This window comes from Nicotiana tomentosiformis, chromosome 2 (assembly GCF_000390325.3).
Source record: "Nicotiana tomentosiformis chromosome 2, ASM39032v3, whole genome shotgun sequence".
Taxonomy (NCBI): domain Eukaryota; kingdom Viridiplantae; phylum Streptophyta; class Magnoliopsida; order Solanales; family Solanaceae; genus Nicotiana; species Nicotiana tomentosiformis.
In genome coordinates, this window is record NC_090813.1 from 174,906,686 (window position 1) to 174,923,723 (window position 17,038).

Below are 17,038 nucleotides of genomic sequence, written 5' to 3' on the forward strand. Positions count from 1 at the left end.
AGAACACTTGGTCACTTCTGCAATGTTGCATCTGCGGCAAAATCCTTGAAGATGCGAGAACCACTTAACAAGCCGGCCTTCGCTTTTGCGACAAACTTCCACATCTGCAGATGCGCTTCTACGCAAACACCTCGCACAAGCTGCCCCACAACCACAAAATTTCAACACAACTGCGATCCACTTGGGCCACCTCTCTTCCCGCTTCTACAAACAAAATCCCACACTGGCAGCACGCAATTGCGATGCACCTGGCTATAGGGGTTATGCACAAGATCCATGCTTTAATTTACCAATATAGCCCAGAACTAATCCAAAATACACCCGAGCAGTCCTGGGACCCTATCCAATTATACCAACAAGTCCGAATATATTATCCAAATTTCTATACGTGCTCAAAGAACTACGAATAATATTAAAACTATGAATCGATGATAAAAATCAATCTCTTAAGTTTTAATCTTTCCAACTTTGCCAAACATGTCTGAATAATTCCTAAACATTCTGTATTTCAACCACACTTTACACACAAGTTTTAAAACACTGAATGAACCTATTCTAAGTTCCAAAATAATAATCTTAGCCTGATATAATCAAAATCAACTCTCGTTAAAACATATGAACTTTCTAAATCTTTAATTTTCCAACTTTAAGCAATTAGAGCCAAAACATCTTAAGAACCTCCAAATCAAAATTCGGACATACTCATAAGTCAAAAATTACCATATGAACCTATTGGAACCATCAAATCACCAATTCGAGGTTATCTATTCGAAAGTGAAACATGGGTCAACTCTTACTACTTAAACTTCCAACAATAGAACTAAATATTCTAATTCACTCTTAAACCTTCCCAACTATCCCCGTAAGTCACAAAATACAAATAAGCATACGAAAAACATCAAATAGAGAAACAAGCGACAAATATACAAAATGACCAGTCGAGTCGTTACATTCTCCCCTTCTTAAATAATCGTTCATCCTCAAATGGGTATAAAATCCTACTGGAATGTAAAAAGAGTGAGGATATCTGCTTCGCATATCATGCTCGGTCGTCCAAGTTTCCTCGTCGACTTGTTGAACTCTTCACTAGACCTTCACCGATGCAATATTTTTTGACCTTAACCGAACTTGCCTACCAAAAATGGCCACCGACTCTTCTTCATAAGCTAGATTCGCATCCAATTGCACTGAATTGAAATCGAACACATATGACCGATCCACATAATACTTTCAAAGCATGGAAATAAGAAATACCAGATGAACTCCAGGCAAGCTAGGTGGTAAAGCAAGTCTGTAGGCCACCTCACCAATTCTCTCTAACCCCTAAAATGGACCAATACACCGAGGACTCAACTTGCCTTTCTTCCCAAATGTCATCACGCCTTCATAGGTGAAACTCAGAGAAGGACCTTCTCACCCTCCATGAAAGCCACATCAAACCTTCCAATTAGCATAACTCATTTACTTGGAATACGATGTACGAAGCCGTTCCTAAATCAATTTCACCTTCTCTAAAGCATCACGAACTAAATCTGTACCAAACAACCTAGCTTCACCGGGCTCAAACCAACCAACCCATGAATGAAATTGCCTCCCATTCCTCATACAGAGCCATCTAGATACTCAATTTATAGTTGTTATTATATTCAAAATCCGCTAATGGTAGAAACTGATCCCACTGACCTTCGTAATTGATAACAAATGTTATCAGCATATCCTCCAAAATTTAAATAGTCCGCTTGGTTTGTCCAAACATCTAAGGGTGAAATACAGTGCTCAACTCAACCTGCGTGCCCAAATCATGCTGAATGGCTCTCCAAAAGTATGATGTAAACTGAGTGCCCCGATCTGAAATGATGGACACATGCATACAATACAAGTGGATAATCTCTCTAATGTAGGTCTTAGCCAACTATTTTGAAGTGTAGGAAGTCATGATCGGAATAAAATATGCAGACTTGATCAATCTATCCATAATGACCCAAACAACGTCAAATCTCCTCAAAGTCCATGGCAATCCTACCACAAAGTTCATAATAATGCACTCCCACTTCCATATCGGTATATTAATTTTCTGAGGTAAACCACTCGGTTTCTGATGGTCATACTTTACTTGTTAGAAATTCAAACACCATGACCCATGCCCAACAATGTCATTATTGATCCTCTGTCACCAATAATGCCACTTTAAATCATGATAAATCTTTGTAGCACCAGGATGGATAGAATACCACGAACTACGAGGCTTTTCAAGAATCAACTCTCTGAAATCATCCGCATTAGGAACACAAATCAGACCCTGAAGTCGCAATACACCATCATCACCAATAGACACCTCCTTAGCACCACCTCACAACACCGTTTCCTTAAGGACAAGAAAATAGGGATCATCATACTGACGAGCCTTGATGCGCTCAAGCAAGGACCATTGCGCAACAACACAAGCGAGAACCCTGCTAGGCTCGATAGTATCTAATCTCACAAATCTGTTAGCCAAAGCATGAACATCCATAGCCAAAGGTTTCTCCACAACTGGAAAAAATTCTAAACTCCCCATACTTTTCTCCTTCCTACTCAAGGCATTTGCTACCACATTTGCCTTTCCTAGGTAATACAAGATAGTGATATCATAATCTTTCAACAACTCCAAATACCTCCATTATCTCAAATTCAAATACTTTTTCTTGAACCAACATTGAAGACTTCGATGATCAGCATAAACCTTACAAGACACGCCACACAAGTAATGCTTCCAAATCTTGAGCACAGAACAATAGCAACCAACTCAAAATCATGAAAAGATAGTTCTTCGTATAGGGCTTCAATTGGCATGACGCATAAGCAATCACCTTATTGTCTCGCATTAACATACACCTAAATCTAATGCACGAAGTATCACAATAGAAAATATATATCCTTGATCCTGAAGAAAACACCAAAATTGGAGCAACATTCAAATCAGTCTTGAGATTTTAAAATCTCCCCTCACACTTGTTAGACCATCTGTGTTACATCCCGTACTTTTGCACTTTGAAGTGTTTCATAATCGAGTTGACTTAATCCTAGAGAGAAAAACCATTATCAATTTCATAAGTGTTTAAAACCACGTATATCACATTGGACGGTTTAGAGGTTAAATGAATCGAAAAAAATAAGTTTCGTTCGAAAATCGGCAACTTGGGAATGTTATAACCCATATGTTTGGGGTAAGACTAGGAGTTTTTAACATTCGAAGAAGTTTATGTTATGAGATATTTTAATCATATAATCATCGTTTGTTAAGTTTTTAAGTTAAGCAAGTTGTAAAACAAAAGTCGACAAAAGTTATCACAATTTACGTTCATAAGTTTACTTAAATTTGGGTGTAATATCATTGAGCTTTTCTCCAAATATACTTGGAGTTGTTGGGTAAATCCACCCACAAAATTCAAGGTCTATGAGTCTAATTTTCAACTCATTAAATTGATTATTGATACAACATTAGAGTAGAGAGATATTTATATTTTTGTGAGACAGCGCAGGCAGCCCCCTTGGGAGCCACTTAAGGTGGTGGAATTTTCTTGGTTCTATTTAAAGTCGGGGCCCTTCTATTTTGGGTCATTTTTAACCATACCGGAACCTATTCAATCCCTAAACTCTCTCTAAACATTCCCCAGGATTCAAGAGTGAATCTAAGGCCAAACTACCCAAGTCTATCATCAAAAGTCTCATTAAACTAGCGGGGAGTGCTTCTATAGCATTGCTGTTGTGTTGAGGATTCCTTTAAGTTAAATAAATATTTGGTTGAAGGTTATTGTTTCTGTTTGAGGTAATTATTTTTCTCTTCTACATGGATTTGAGTTCATACAAGTTGTAGCTAGATTGTTTGGCTAAGAACTTGTGAAATAAAGATCGGAAATCGTATATGATGTAGTTGTGAGTTGTTGGACTGTTTTGAAGTTGTTCTAAGTTAATTTGTTGCTTGTTTTCGAGATTTAAGGTAATACTATCTATATTATTCATGTGTATGATTTAGTTGAGGTTCTGGTTTTGTTTAATCATTGAGAAGATACGATATGTCGGCTAGAAGTCGTAAACTAGTTGTTGTGCTATGTTATTGGGGCTGTTCTTGTTGTGTTGAGTTGCTTGACATGTGGTATATTTGAATTCATGTATTTTTAATGTTGTTACCAGGGTGATAAGGGAGATATGCTTGAATAATTGCCGTAGAAACAGTGTAAAGCAAGCTTGTTGCTCATTAGTTAGTTAGGATGTTTCTCTTATTGATATTAGTATTGTTTTATTTGTTGTGTGACATGTTGGGACTAGTTTTGTGGTGTGGAGGTGTTGGAGATATTTATTTATGTGTACTTATGTGCTACTGATGGTTTTATGAGGATTATACGGGAGTTAGGTGAAGATATATGTCGTAGAATCATGTATAGAGCGGATTGCCGTCTGTCGGTTAGTTGTTATGTTTCTCTTCATTAATAGTAATATTTTTCTTATGTAGCATGATTTGTGGAGAATTATGGTTCCGCCAGTTCCATGGAAAGGTTGACTTAGAGGTATGTAAGGTTATTAGATATCCTCTTCCTTAGCATGAATCTATAGTAGGTCTCCCTCAAGAAGTGAGTTCCAAAATGAAATGCTTATAAACGTTATACTCGTGTATTAATCATCTTCCTATATTATTAATTCATGTCGCCCTGATAGAATGTATTTCATATAGCTCTTCACAGCCCATGATCTTTTTCAGAGAGTGTAATTGAGCTGTAACGTTTCCCTCGTAAAAACCTCCTTGGTATAACAACTATTAATGCGAGTTATTCTACCCATGTGCTAGCTAGATGCATACGTTCCTTATTTGAGGTTTCCCCAATGTCATGAGTTCCATATGTACAGTAGTAATCCCTGTTGTTTTTTTTTTTTTTTTCCTGAAAGTGCATATGAACCATGACGGCTCCCTCGTACATATATAAAAACGACCACCGCTAAGGGTTGCTTAACTCATGCCTTTAGTAGCTCGTACATGTCTTAACTGGTAGCATCTTGGTAGGTTCAATTTTAAATGTTTGTTAGTAGCTTCTTATCCTATATAGAAGGTGTCTATGAGCTACAATGACTTTCTTATGAAGACTCCGCTATCATGACGATACAAGTTGGCACTATGCGAGCTATTGGTTGTAGACGATTATAGAGATGATGAGATTTCCTTTTGTTGATAGTTATTGCTTGTAGTATGATTTGATGACTTTAGTAGAAGTAATATGAGAACTCTACTTTTTGAGCCATGTTGTTGGTACAATAGATACGTACATCGGAAGGTCAAGTGACCTGGTAGTGCAGGAGTGCTAGCCTGGCGGATACGGGCATGATAGCCTAATAGATAAAGGATACACTATTCCGAAAGTACCGTCTTACTGGTTGGGTATGAGATGATAGTACCGGTACCCGAGCAGGGAAAGTAAAGACTTATGAGTTTGGTAGCTAGCATATACGTACGAGACGATATGAGTAGTTAGCATTTAAAATTTATGTGTTCGTGCGACTGATGTATGATAGACTAGACATGGTATGAGTTGTGAGATATTGTTATAAAAAGTTCAGAAAGACAAAGCTACAAAGCAATTCTACAGGTCCCATTTAGTAAGACTATGGTATATGGCTTTCTAAACTTATTGTATGGTGTGAGTTCTAACCTCCGAGTGATCTTGACCCTTGTTTTATGCGGTTATCTTACCTCATCGCTATTTTTTTTATTACAGTAATTATTTATGATTATTCAGTTGCCTTACATACTCGATACACTATTTTGTGCTAACGTCCCTTTGGCCGGGACACTGTATTTTATGCTGCAGGTTTGGGTAGGCAGTTTGACGGACCCCTAGAGTAAAAAATTTCAATTCCAACTGTTGATCGATGGACTCCATATCATCCACAGTGCAGTCGAGGCTAGTGGTCCTTATGTTTTGATTTTATATATAGACTTATGGGTATGTCAGGGCCTTGTCTCAACTATGTTATGTTAGTTAGATGCTTTTAGAGGCTTTTGTGGACCTATGGATACCTATGGTAAGTTACAGAGGGTTACAATTGAGGGCGGCCGATATATATATATATATATATATATATATATATATATATATATATATATATATATATAGGCGCTTCAAATATGGTAAGTTTATCGGGTTTTTCATGGAATGGTCGTACGCATACGTAAGACATTAGATGCATCTCCACCTTACCTATGTTGAGGTGTGACAATCTGAACGGAACGCTCTTCTGAGTCAACTTGGTCAATGGAGTGATGATAGTAACTACTCAAACCTAAGAAACTCGTGCTCTTTGTTGTGGTAGAAGGTTTGGGCCAACTCTGAGCTGCCTCAATCTTCTTCGAATCTACCTTGATCCCATAATTAGATACTGCATGGCCCAAGAATACTATTGAGACCAACCAAAATTCACAAATAAAGAACTTAACATACAACTTCTTCTCCCTCAATTTCTGAAGCACAATCCTTAAATGCTACTCGTGCTTCTCCCTACTATGGAAATATACAAAGATATCATCAATGAGCACATTGAGAAAAGAATCCAAATACGGCTAGAACACACTCTTCATCAAATGCATTAAAGTTAAGGGAATTAATCAAACCAAAAGACATCACCAGAAACTCATAATGCTCATAACAAGTCCTAAAAGTTGTCTTAGGAATGTTTAAAGCCCTTATCTTCAACTAGTAATACCCCGATCTCAAGTCAATTTTTGAGAACACCCTAGTGCCCTGAAACTGATCAAATAAATCATCAATGCATGGCAGTGGGTACTTGATCTAGACAGTAACCTTGTTCCTTGTTCAACTACATTTAATCAATACACATTCTCATGGAACCATCCTTCTTCTTCACAAACAACAGCGACGCACCCCGAGGTGATACTATATTGACCATATAGGTCATTTTGAGTTTTAGCTCCCTATTTCATGATTGAGACCATTCATAGCACTATTTGATGATCTATGACTTGTGTGTGTGATATGTTTCGATTTTTAGAAAGTTTAACTCTGAATTTTCAAAGAAAATTTGATTTTTGAACCCCTCCATTCCAACCATGGCAACTCCGGCATGGCCAACGTCATGTTCTTAGCGTGATAATCAAGAATATCATGGTACGAAGATAGCCAATCCGTACCCAAGATCACATCAAAGTCTACCATATCTAATAATAGAAAGTCTGCTCTCGTCTCAAAAACACATATAGTGACCATAAAGAACTAATAAACATGATCCACCACAATAGAATCCCTAACTGGTGTAGATACATGGACAGGGGTAACAAGCGAATCATATGGCATATTCACACAAGAAGCAAAGTATTATGACACATATGAATAAGTAGAGCCAGGATCAAACAATATCAAACCTTCCATGGGGCACACATAAACAATACCTATGATAACTGCATCAGAAGTGATAACCTCGGTCCTCCTTGGGAATGCATAGCATCTAGCTTGACCTCCACTTGACTGAGCTCCTCCTCTAGGACCACCACGTCCTATATGACCTCCACCTCGAACTGATTGAGCGGTTGGAAATAGGTGCATTATTTCTTGATGTTCCCCAAGTCCCCACACTTATAGCAACCTCTGCCCGGAATGACTATGTGGCATAAAACAGACCTTGTGAACAAGAATATCCACCAAAAAAAGTTGGTATAGATAAACTCTAAATAATTGGAGCGCGATGAGAAATCTCTTCTATAAGTGCACTGAATAAATACTGCACTGGAGCTCCTCGACAAGGTGGTGGTGCATGATAAGATGGCCTCCTAGAATGGCCTCTCCTAAATTAACCTCGGCGTCCACATGAGGCACCACTGAAGCTACCTGAATGTCGGGACCTCTTTTCCCTGCCTTGCATCATCTCTCTAGTCTCATTGCAGATGCGCTAAATACAATGTTCTATATCCACATCCTAGTGAAATAAAGCCCCGATATCTGCCTCCCTAGCCATAGCGCAAATGCCGTGGTGAATATAATCAAAGATTCTCTTCACTCTCTCCTCATTAGAGGGAAACAAAATACAGCATGTCACGACCCAAAACTCAACATGTCATCATGGCGCCTATCACAAAACTAGGCAAGCCGACAATCACAAATAACTATACATTTTGAATTGAAAACATGATGAAATAAGTTTAACAGTGACAATTCTCATAATAACCGATAAGAATATACCGTGACTCAATAAAAATCCCTAAAATTCGGGTGTCAATGAGTACATGAGCTACTAAAATGTCAACACAGTCAAAACTGCTAATACAACTGTATAGAAAGATAGAACAATGCTAAATAAACTGAAAAGAAGGAGAGTCGAGATGTGCGGATGCCAAAGCAGCTACCTTAAAAGTCTTCAAGCAGATGAAGCTCCAGATCTAGCAACCGCCATGTCCGGATACATATGGATATACACACAAAGTGCAAAGTATAGTATGAGTACAACCGACCTAATTTACTCAATAAGTAACAGGACTAACCTTGAGTTGAATGAAGTGATGAGCTCAGAAAGGTACAGTCAAATCCAGATAATAACAATGCAGATATGACACGAAAATGACAGTAATAACTCAAAGAAGATCTCATAATCAGTTTGTAAACAGTATAGAAATGTAGACATGCTTTCAAGTTTTTAATTGTTTAAGCTCAACACGGATAAAATATGCCAAGTATGACCAATATGAGGTATGTTACATCTCGATATCTACATGTCAAATATGCATGTCAATTGTAATGCAACACAGTGATAAGGCCATATACTCATACTCTCAGAGTATTCAACCTCACTCAGCACGCTCAATCACTCAGCACTCCCAATCACTCAGCACTCTCAATCACTCAGCACTCTTAATCACTCAGAACCCACACTCAGCACTCGTCGATACCTGCCCTCACTGCTGGTATATCAGACTCTAGTAGGGCAGATCCTACCCAAGTGCTAATATAAGCTAAAAATGGCATGCTGCGGTGCACAACCCGATCCCATCATGAATCAATAAAGCCTACTGTGACATGTAACCCGATCCCATAAATATCACTCACAATCAGGCCCTCGCCCTGTAACATCCAGCCGGTTATTTTGAGTATTATAGCCCCGTTCCCCCCATTTATAGCCTATTATGTGTTTGTTTGCTGTTATGCAACTTTTTAGGATGATTGGTTTGGTTACGTGGATGTTCAGAGTGAGTTGGGACCCTTAGTCCCAAGGTTGGAAGCCTAAGTTGAAAGAATTGATCATATATTGACTTAGGTGTAAATGGCTCCAGAATGGAGTTTTTATGGTTCCGATAGATCTGTATAGTGTTTTTGGACTTAGGAGTGTATCCGGATAGTGATTTGGAAGTCCGTAGATGATTTTGGCTTGAAACGGTAAAAGTTGGAAAATTAAAAGTTTGGAGAGTTGAGAAGTCTGACCGAGAGTTGCCTTTGTGGTTACCGGGATCGGATGTTGGTTTCGGAAGTTAGAATAGGTGCTTTGTGTCATTTATGACATGTGTGAAAATTTTGAGGTCAATCAAAGTTGATTTGATAGGTTTCGGCATCGATTGTAGAAGTTAGAATTTATTAGTTTTTCGTAGGCTTCAGTTGGGGTGCGATTCATGTTTTTGATATTGTTTGATGTGATTTGAGGCTTCGAATAAGTTTGTATTATTTTTTAGGACTTGTTGGTATATTATTTTAAGGTCCCAGAGGCCTCGGGGATGATTTGGATGGATATCGGATTGGATTTTGACTTAGGAGAATTTCTTGGCTGCTGATGTCTGGTGCGATCGCACCTGCAGAGGATTGGTCACAGGTGTGGTTTGGGAGAAGTTGGGCAGTGGTCGTAGGTGCAAAAAGAAGGCCGCAGGAGCGGATGCGTTTTTGCGCATTAGGGTCCGCAGAAGCGGAGTTGAGCTGTGTAGCTGGTGATCGCAGAAGCGAAGGTTTTGTCCGCAGATGCCCTCCCGTAGGTGTAAAGAGGGGGACCATAGGTGCGCGGGGTTGGGTGTGTAGTGTAATTCCGCATGTGCGGATGTTTTACCGCAGAAGCGGCTAAAAGGTCTAGAGAAGCGAAAAGCCTGGTAGTGCATATATTCGAAGGGTTTCAAGTTTTTATTCATTTTGGACTTTGAGAGATAGGATTAAGATGATTTTAGAAGGGTTTTTGCTGGATTTTGAGAGATAAGCAACTTTTAGTCGTTTTTACCTATTTATATTTATTACCTATCGAATTTCCCATCTAGTTTATGTGTTTTTAAAAAGAGAGTTTTGGGCTAGGGATTGGAGAGTAAGAATTGGGGATTTGTGTGATGATTTGGTGTAGGATTTGAGTAATTTTGATATAGTTGGACTCGTGGTTGAATGCGTGATCAGATTTTGTAACTTTTGTTAGATTTCGAGACATGGGCCCGGGGGTTGACTTTTTGAGTTGACTTTTTGACTTTTGATTAAGAACTTAGTATTTTCATATGGAATTGATTCCTATAGTTTGTGTTGATAGTATCAAGTTGTTTGTGGTAAAATGCAAAGCGTTCGGAGGATGATTCGCGAGGCAAGGACTTATTTAGAGAATTGCACGGTTTGAGAAAGTAACACTTCTCAAATTGATTCTGAGGGTATGAATCCCTGAATTATGTGTTATGTGATTGGTGTTGGGGTAACGCACATGTTAGGTGATGGGCGTATGGGCGTACACTGTAGGAATTGTGACTTGGTCGATTCCGTGGAACTGTGTAGTCAAATAATCTTGTCATTATCCATATACTCCCCATGTGTTAGAGAAATTGAGTAGTGATTCATGTTAAAAATCATGCTTAGGCTATATGTTGGTACTATTGGGACCCACAGAGGTCGTGTTGTTGTTGAGTTATTTGCTTAATTTGTAATTATGTACTCAGTCACAGCTATCATTTGTATATCATATCTCAATTTCTGTTGCCATTTATTGATACATCATATCATCATTGTTTGGGTTGATTATCATGATACTTGTGAGCCCGAGAGACTGGAGAGATTTATGACTCTATGAGGCGGAGGGCCTGATTGTGAGGATGTTTATGGAATCGGGTTGTACGCCGCAACATGCTTTATTGATTCATGCCATGATTCTCTTATTTTAGCGCTTGGGGTAGGATTCGCCCTTCCAGAGTGTGACTTACCAGCAGTGAGCGCAGGTACCTAGTGATTGCGAGTGTCGAGCGCGAGTGCTGAACGACTGTGACGTTGAGTGACTGTGAGGATTGAGTGATTTGAAGGACTGAGTGCATTGATACTCCGAGAGTATGCATATGACTTTATCTCTGCGTTGCATTACAGTTGGCATGTATAATTGACATGTAGAGATAGAGATGTTTCATTCCTCATTTCAGTCACACTTGGCATATTTTATCTGCTTTGAGCTTAAATTGTTGAACATGAAGCATGTCTACATTTCTGTATTGATATTTCTGTATTTGGACTGTATCTATTGAACTCGTCACTATTTTCAGTCCAAGGTTAGTCTTGTTACTTATTGAGTACATTGGGTTGGTTGTACTCATACTACACTCTACACTTCGTATGCGGATCCAGGTACTTCCGGGTACGGTGATTGCTGATATTGGAGCTTTATCAGTTCGGAGATTCTCGAGGTAGCTGCTTTGGCGTCCGCAGACCTTGACTCTCCTCCTTTATCTTTTAGTTTTATTTATATTGTTCTACCTTCCTAGACAATGTTTCAACAGTCAGACCATGTTATTGTATAGATTCTCATGTACTTAGTGACACCTGAATTTTGGGAGATTTTGTATTGAGTCGTGGTATCTTTATATCAGTTATTTTTTAAGATTTTACTCTTAAGATCATTTTATAATGTGTGGTTTAGTGTGATTGTCGGCTTGCCTAGTTTTGCGATAGACGTCATCACGACATGTGAGATTTGGGTTGTGACACAGCCTTACTCAGTCATAAATCTTTCCAGTCTCTCAGGCTCACAAAACTCATGCCAACCAGCCCAAAACAATGACAAATGATGTAACAATGAATGATAACAAAGACTGAGATATGATATGCAAATGATGAATGCAACTGAGTACGTAGCTACAATTTAAGCCAATAACTCAAGAACAAAAATGACCTTCGTGGGTCGCAATAGTTCCAACATATAGCCTAAACATGATTTCTAATATGAATCACAGCTCACTTTCTCTAACACATGGAGAATACATAAATAATAGCAATATTAGATAACTACATAGTCCCACGGAATCAACCGAGTCACAATTACTATGGTGCATGCCCACACACCCATCACCTAGCAAATGTGTCACCTCAACACCAACCACATAACATGTAGTTCAGGGATTCATATCCTCAGTATCAAGTTTAGAAGTATTACTTACCTCAAACAACGCAAAATCCCTACTCCAACAAGCCCTCGCCTCGCGAATCGGCCTCCGAACGACTCGAATCTAGCCACAAAGAACTTAGTACAATCAATACAAGCTATAGGAATCAATTCCATATGATCAAGCTAAGTTTCTTAATTAAAGTCAAAACGTCAAACCCAGGCCCATATCTCGGAATCCAACAAAATTTATAAAATCTGAACACCCATTCAATAACGAGTCCAACCATACGAAAATCACCCAATTCCGACCACATATCGACACTCAAATCCTCAAATCTTACTCTTTAATCCCTAGTAAAGAATTTCCCAAATTCCACCTTAAAAACACAAAATCTAGGTGGAAATATTCAATGGGTATTCAATATTGATGAATAAAAATAATCAAAAGTGGCTTACCTCTTGAAATCTAGTGAAACCCCTCTCAAAAATCGCCACTACCCTAGCTTGCAAAGTCCAAAAACCCTCGATTTTCTTCTGCCTAGGCATCTTCGCACATGCAGACTACCAGCCGCACCTGCGGCTCCGCTTCTGCGGAAGAAGGTCCGCGCCTCTAGAAGTCATTTAAGAATGCGACCAGCCACACATGCGACCCAAAACACGCAACTGTGAGACCGCTTCTGCGGTCCGTGCTTTGCTTCTGCGCATCCGAGCCTACAGATTCCAATCTGCTTCTGGGAGGCTAGCCACATCTATCAAACTCTGCATCTGCAGAGACTCGTCGCATTTGCGGGCTCGAAGATGCGAAAACTTCCTCGCACTTGCAACCACTGCCCAACACCCACAAGACCGCTCCTACGACCCATGATCACTTCTGCGATCGCGCACCTATGACCAATCCTTCGCAGGTGTGATCGCATCAGACTAGCAGCAGATCCGCAACTCTAAGTCCAAATTTCAATCTATTAACCATCTGAAATCTACCCGAGGCCCCTGTGACCTCAACCAAATATACTAACAAGTCATAAAATATTATACGAACTTAGTCGAGGCCTCAAATCATGTCAAACAACATTAAAAATACGAATCACACCCAAATTCAAGCCTAAAGAAACTAATGGATTCCCAACATCTACAATCGATGCCGTAACCTATCAAACCAACTCTGATTGACCTCAAATTTTACACACAAGTCATAAATGACACAACAGACCTATTCTAACTTCCGGAACCAAAATCCGAGCCCTGTAACAACAAAGTCAACTCTCGATCAAACTTCACAACTCTCCAAACTTCAACTTTTCCAACTTTCGCCAATTCAAGCTAAAATCATCTACGGACCTCCAAATCAATATCCGGGCACACTCCTAAGTCCAAAATCACCATACGGAGCTATCAGAACCATCAAAACTCAATTCTGGGGTGATTTACATACAAGTCAACATCCGGTCAACTCTTTCAACTTAGGCTTCTAACCTTGGGACTAAGTGCCCAACTCATTTCGGAACATCCCCAGAACCAACCCCACCACCCCAAAAAGTGACATAACAATAAATGAGCATAGAATAAGAAATAAATGAGGGAACTGGGCTATAATATACAAAATGATCGGTCGTGTCGTTACACAGCATGACGGGATAATTCGTTAAATATTATCTCATAACTTGTATCTGATATCTGACCCTAATGAAGATACTCAAACTATCTCCTCAGCTCATCTCTCCTAGTGTGAGGCACAAAATTCTCCAAACGATCCTGGAGAACTTAGCCAAATTAAGAGTAGGGAAACTAACTGCCCTGCCCTACTCATATGATTGGCACCACCTCTTGGCTAGCCTTCTAAGCTAAAACATGGTGAAATACACTCTGTTGTACTCCACGAGTCTGAGATTCGAAAGAATCTCATAGCAACCATTGAGGAAATCCTGGTGATCAGCTATAGGTCGACGATCAAAACACAGAGGATCCATCTTCCAGAAACTCTCCAACATCTTTTGCTCACCCCAGACAAAGGAGGCTCAACAAATGGTCTGACAACAACTACTGGTTACGGTGCAATAACTGGGACCACTCTCGGTGTCTTAAAACCTGGATCATCTGCTTGGGGGTATGTAGCTTGAGTTTACACTCCGTGCCCTAATTGAGAAGTAGCCAGTGCAGTAGGAAACACCCCGTCCTGAGCCAATCTCTCGAATAAACCAACCATAAGGACCAAATCATCCTAAAATCTATCATAGCAAATAAACCCTGGGGAACCTGAGATGGTCCCACCAGCTCCACACAAATCTAGGCCCGCTTATCCACTAGGGTAAGTGGTAGATTCCCAAAAGGTGCTCTAGCATGCCCTCTAGCTAGGGACGTGCTCCACCTCTAGTCGCGCCCCTGGCTCTATCTCTCGTTGCTCCAGCTCTAGTGACGGGCTCCTGATATCCAGCTGATGCATGAGTCCTTACAATCTATGAGAGAATAAAAATACAAGGATTAGACTTGGATCAATCAAATCGAACAATATGGAATGAAAGAAAGGGAACTTTTCATAATGCCACATAACCTCTCAAAGATAAGTACGGACGTATCTGTACCAATCCTTAAGACACTACTAGGCATGCTCATGACTCGTGAGATCTAAGTAACCTAGTTCTCTGATACCAACTTGTCACTAACCTAAAATCTCATCGGAGCTGTGATGGTGCCTAACCGGTTGCTAGGTAAGTCAACAATAAATATGTGAAAATAAACTTCAACAACGATGAGAAATAGTCTCAAATAGCGGAATAGCATAAATAACTAAATCCAGAACGATAATACAACTGAAAATTACCCAAGATCTAATGTCACCGAGTGCATGAGCTTTATAGAGTACTAAATACAAAGTCTAAACGAAATATAATCATGTCTGGAAGACTAAACAGTAAGAATATAAGATAAATGAGGGAACTTCAAGGCCTGCTAACGAAACAACGGTACTACCTCAAAATCTCCAAGCAAGCTCAGATACAACTCTCTAGCAATCACCACTATCAACAACACCTAGATCTGCACATGAAGTGTAGAGTGTAGTATAAGTACATTCGACCCCGTGTACTCAGTAAGTAGCAACCCTAACCTCAACCTGAAAGCAGTGACGAGCTTGGCAAGTCCGATGCTCATTTTCAACAGCCAAAACGACGATAACAACATAATAATGGTAAAACGTAAAAGCAGCTCAAATAATAGTTGGTTCAACTCTATAAAATAAGAGGATAAATAAGCATGATTTTCATGTATATTAGTCAAGGCATCCACTTTTCCATTGAAGTAACCTAGACAAAGATTTATTAAAGTAAACTTTAATTTCAAGCTCTAAACATCAAATGTCAATTATCATGAGAAAAATGCAACTCTATACCTGCATGACAAGTACACTTGCCAATATCAACAACATCACAGCTTACTCATCAGGTACACAAAAATCTCAGCACATTCAGAGTACCTGGCACAAGTATCCCTCAATAATACTCTCAATACTCACATGGTACCTGACACAATGCACCTGAATCATCTCTCTCTCTCTCTCTCTCTCTCTCTCTCTCTCTCTCTCTCTCCCCCCCTCTCTCTCTCTCACAAACACACACACAAAATAATGTATGGGTACCTGACAAAAATCCCTCACTAAGAACATACCATGTGCCTGCAGTCAAAGGGTCCAAAGAAACATGGGTTATCACCTGTCTCCGGAGAGGTGAATCCTAGTCCAAGAACTCCTCGGATCAAAAGTTAATGATCAATATCACTAAGCCTAATATGGGGCCTTGATGCAAGCGTTATCTCATAATCAATATCAATATGGCTCTATGGACCAAGGTGAATCATGAATCCGCTCAATATGGATCTATGGCCCAAAATCATTATTAATCCTCTCAAGTCTCAACATACTAACATCTCACAGTACCATAATTAAAATACTGCACAGAATATACTAGTGTACCACAACGCAGCTCAACTTTATGTCACGCACACAAGGATACTAATAACATATGAGATAACATATAAAGAGTGCATAGAAATAGATATAACACGCGGATATAATATAGTGATTGATTAATATGACTAGAGCTAAGGCAAATAGATCAATATAACAAAAATAACCCTATCATATCTCATATAGATAAGTAGATAACCCAGACATAATTTTTAGCATGGATAATAGCTCACTTAGTCAAACAAGTGAAGAAAATATGGTATCAAAGAGGCATAACAAACAAGGCATATAATAGCCTAAAGTCTACCCGGATCATGAATAATTACGGTGCACGCATATGTACTCATCACCTTGCATATGAGTCACCTCCAACATATAGCTAACATCATAGCCTGCGTAAAAATACCTTTAAGCCATGCCTAGGTAAGAAACAACTCAATAACGGCAAACAAGTCTATAGGAATCAATTTCAAATAATAAATCTTCAAACATTAATCAAAAGTCAACTCGGTCTCGATCCTCGAAATATAACAAAACTTATAAATCCAGATAATCCCTTCGAATACGAGTCCAAATATACAAGTTTCATCAAAAATCTAACTCCAAATGGGGCTTCAAATTTCAGTTATTCACTTTCAAAAACTTATCACAACACCCCTTAAATTTATCAATTAAATCCCATCATCTATTTGTAATAATCTAGGGAGAAATAAGATATATTATCAAAAT

The 17,038-nt window shown here is 39.2% G+C and overlaps 1 long non-coding RNA gene across 2 annotated transcripts; it reads left to right on the forward strand.

The window, feature by feature from the left end:
- The first annotated feature begins 3,567 nt into the window (after positions 1-3,567).
- On the forward strand, positions 3,568-11,815 carry LOC104086851 (uncharacterized). Of its 2 annotated transcripts, XR_001967398.3 has the most exons (4): positions 3,568-3,808; positions 4,493-4,547; positions 5,841-5,975; positions 11,595-11,815. It is a non-coding gene; the product is annotated as an uncharacterized lncRNA (long non-coding RNA). The 2 variants fall into 2 exon arrangements; XR_684189.4 differs by lacking the exon at positions 11,595-11,815 and having other exon boundaries at positions 3,573-3,808; positions 5,841-6,110.
- The last annotated feature ends 5,223 nt before the right edge of the window (positions 11,816-17,038 follow it).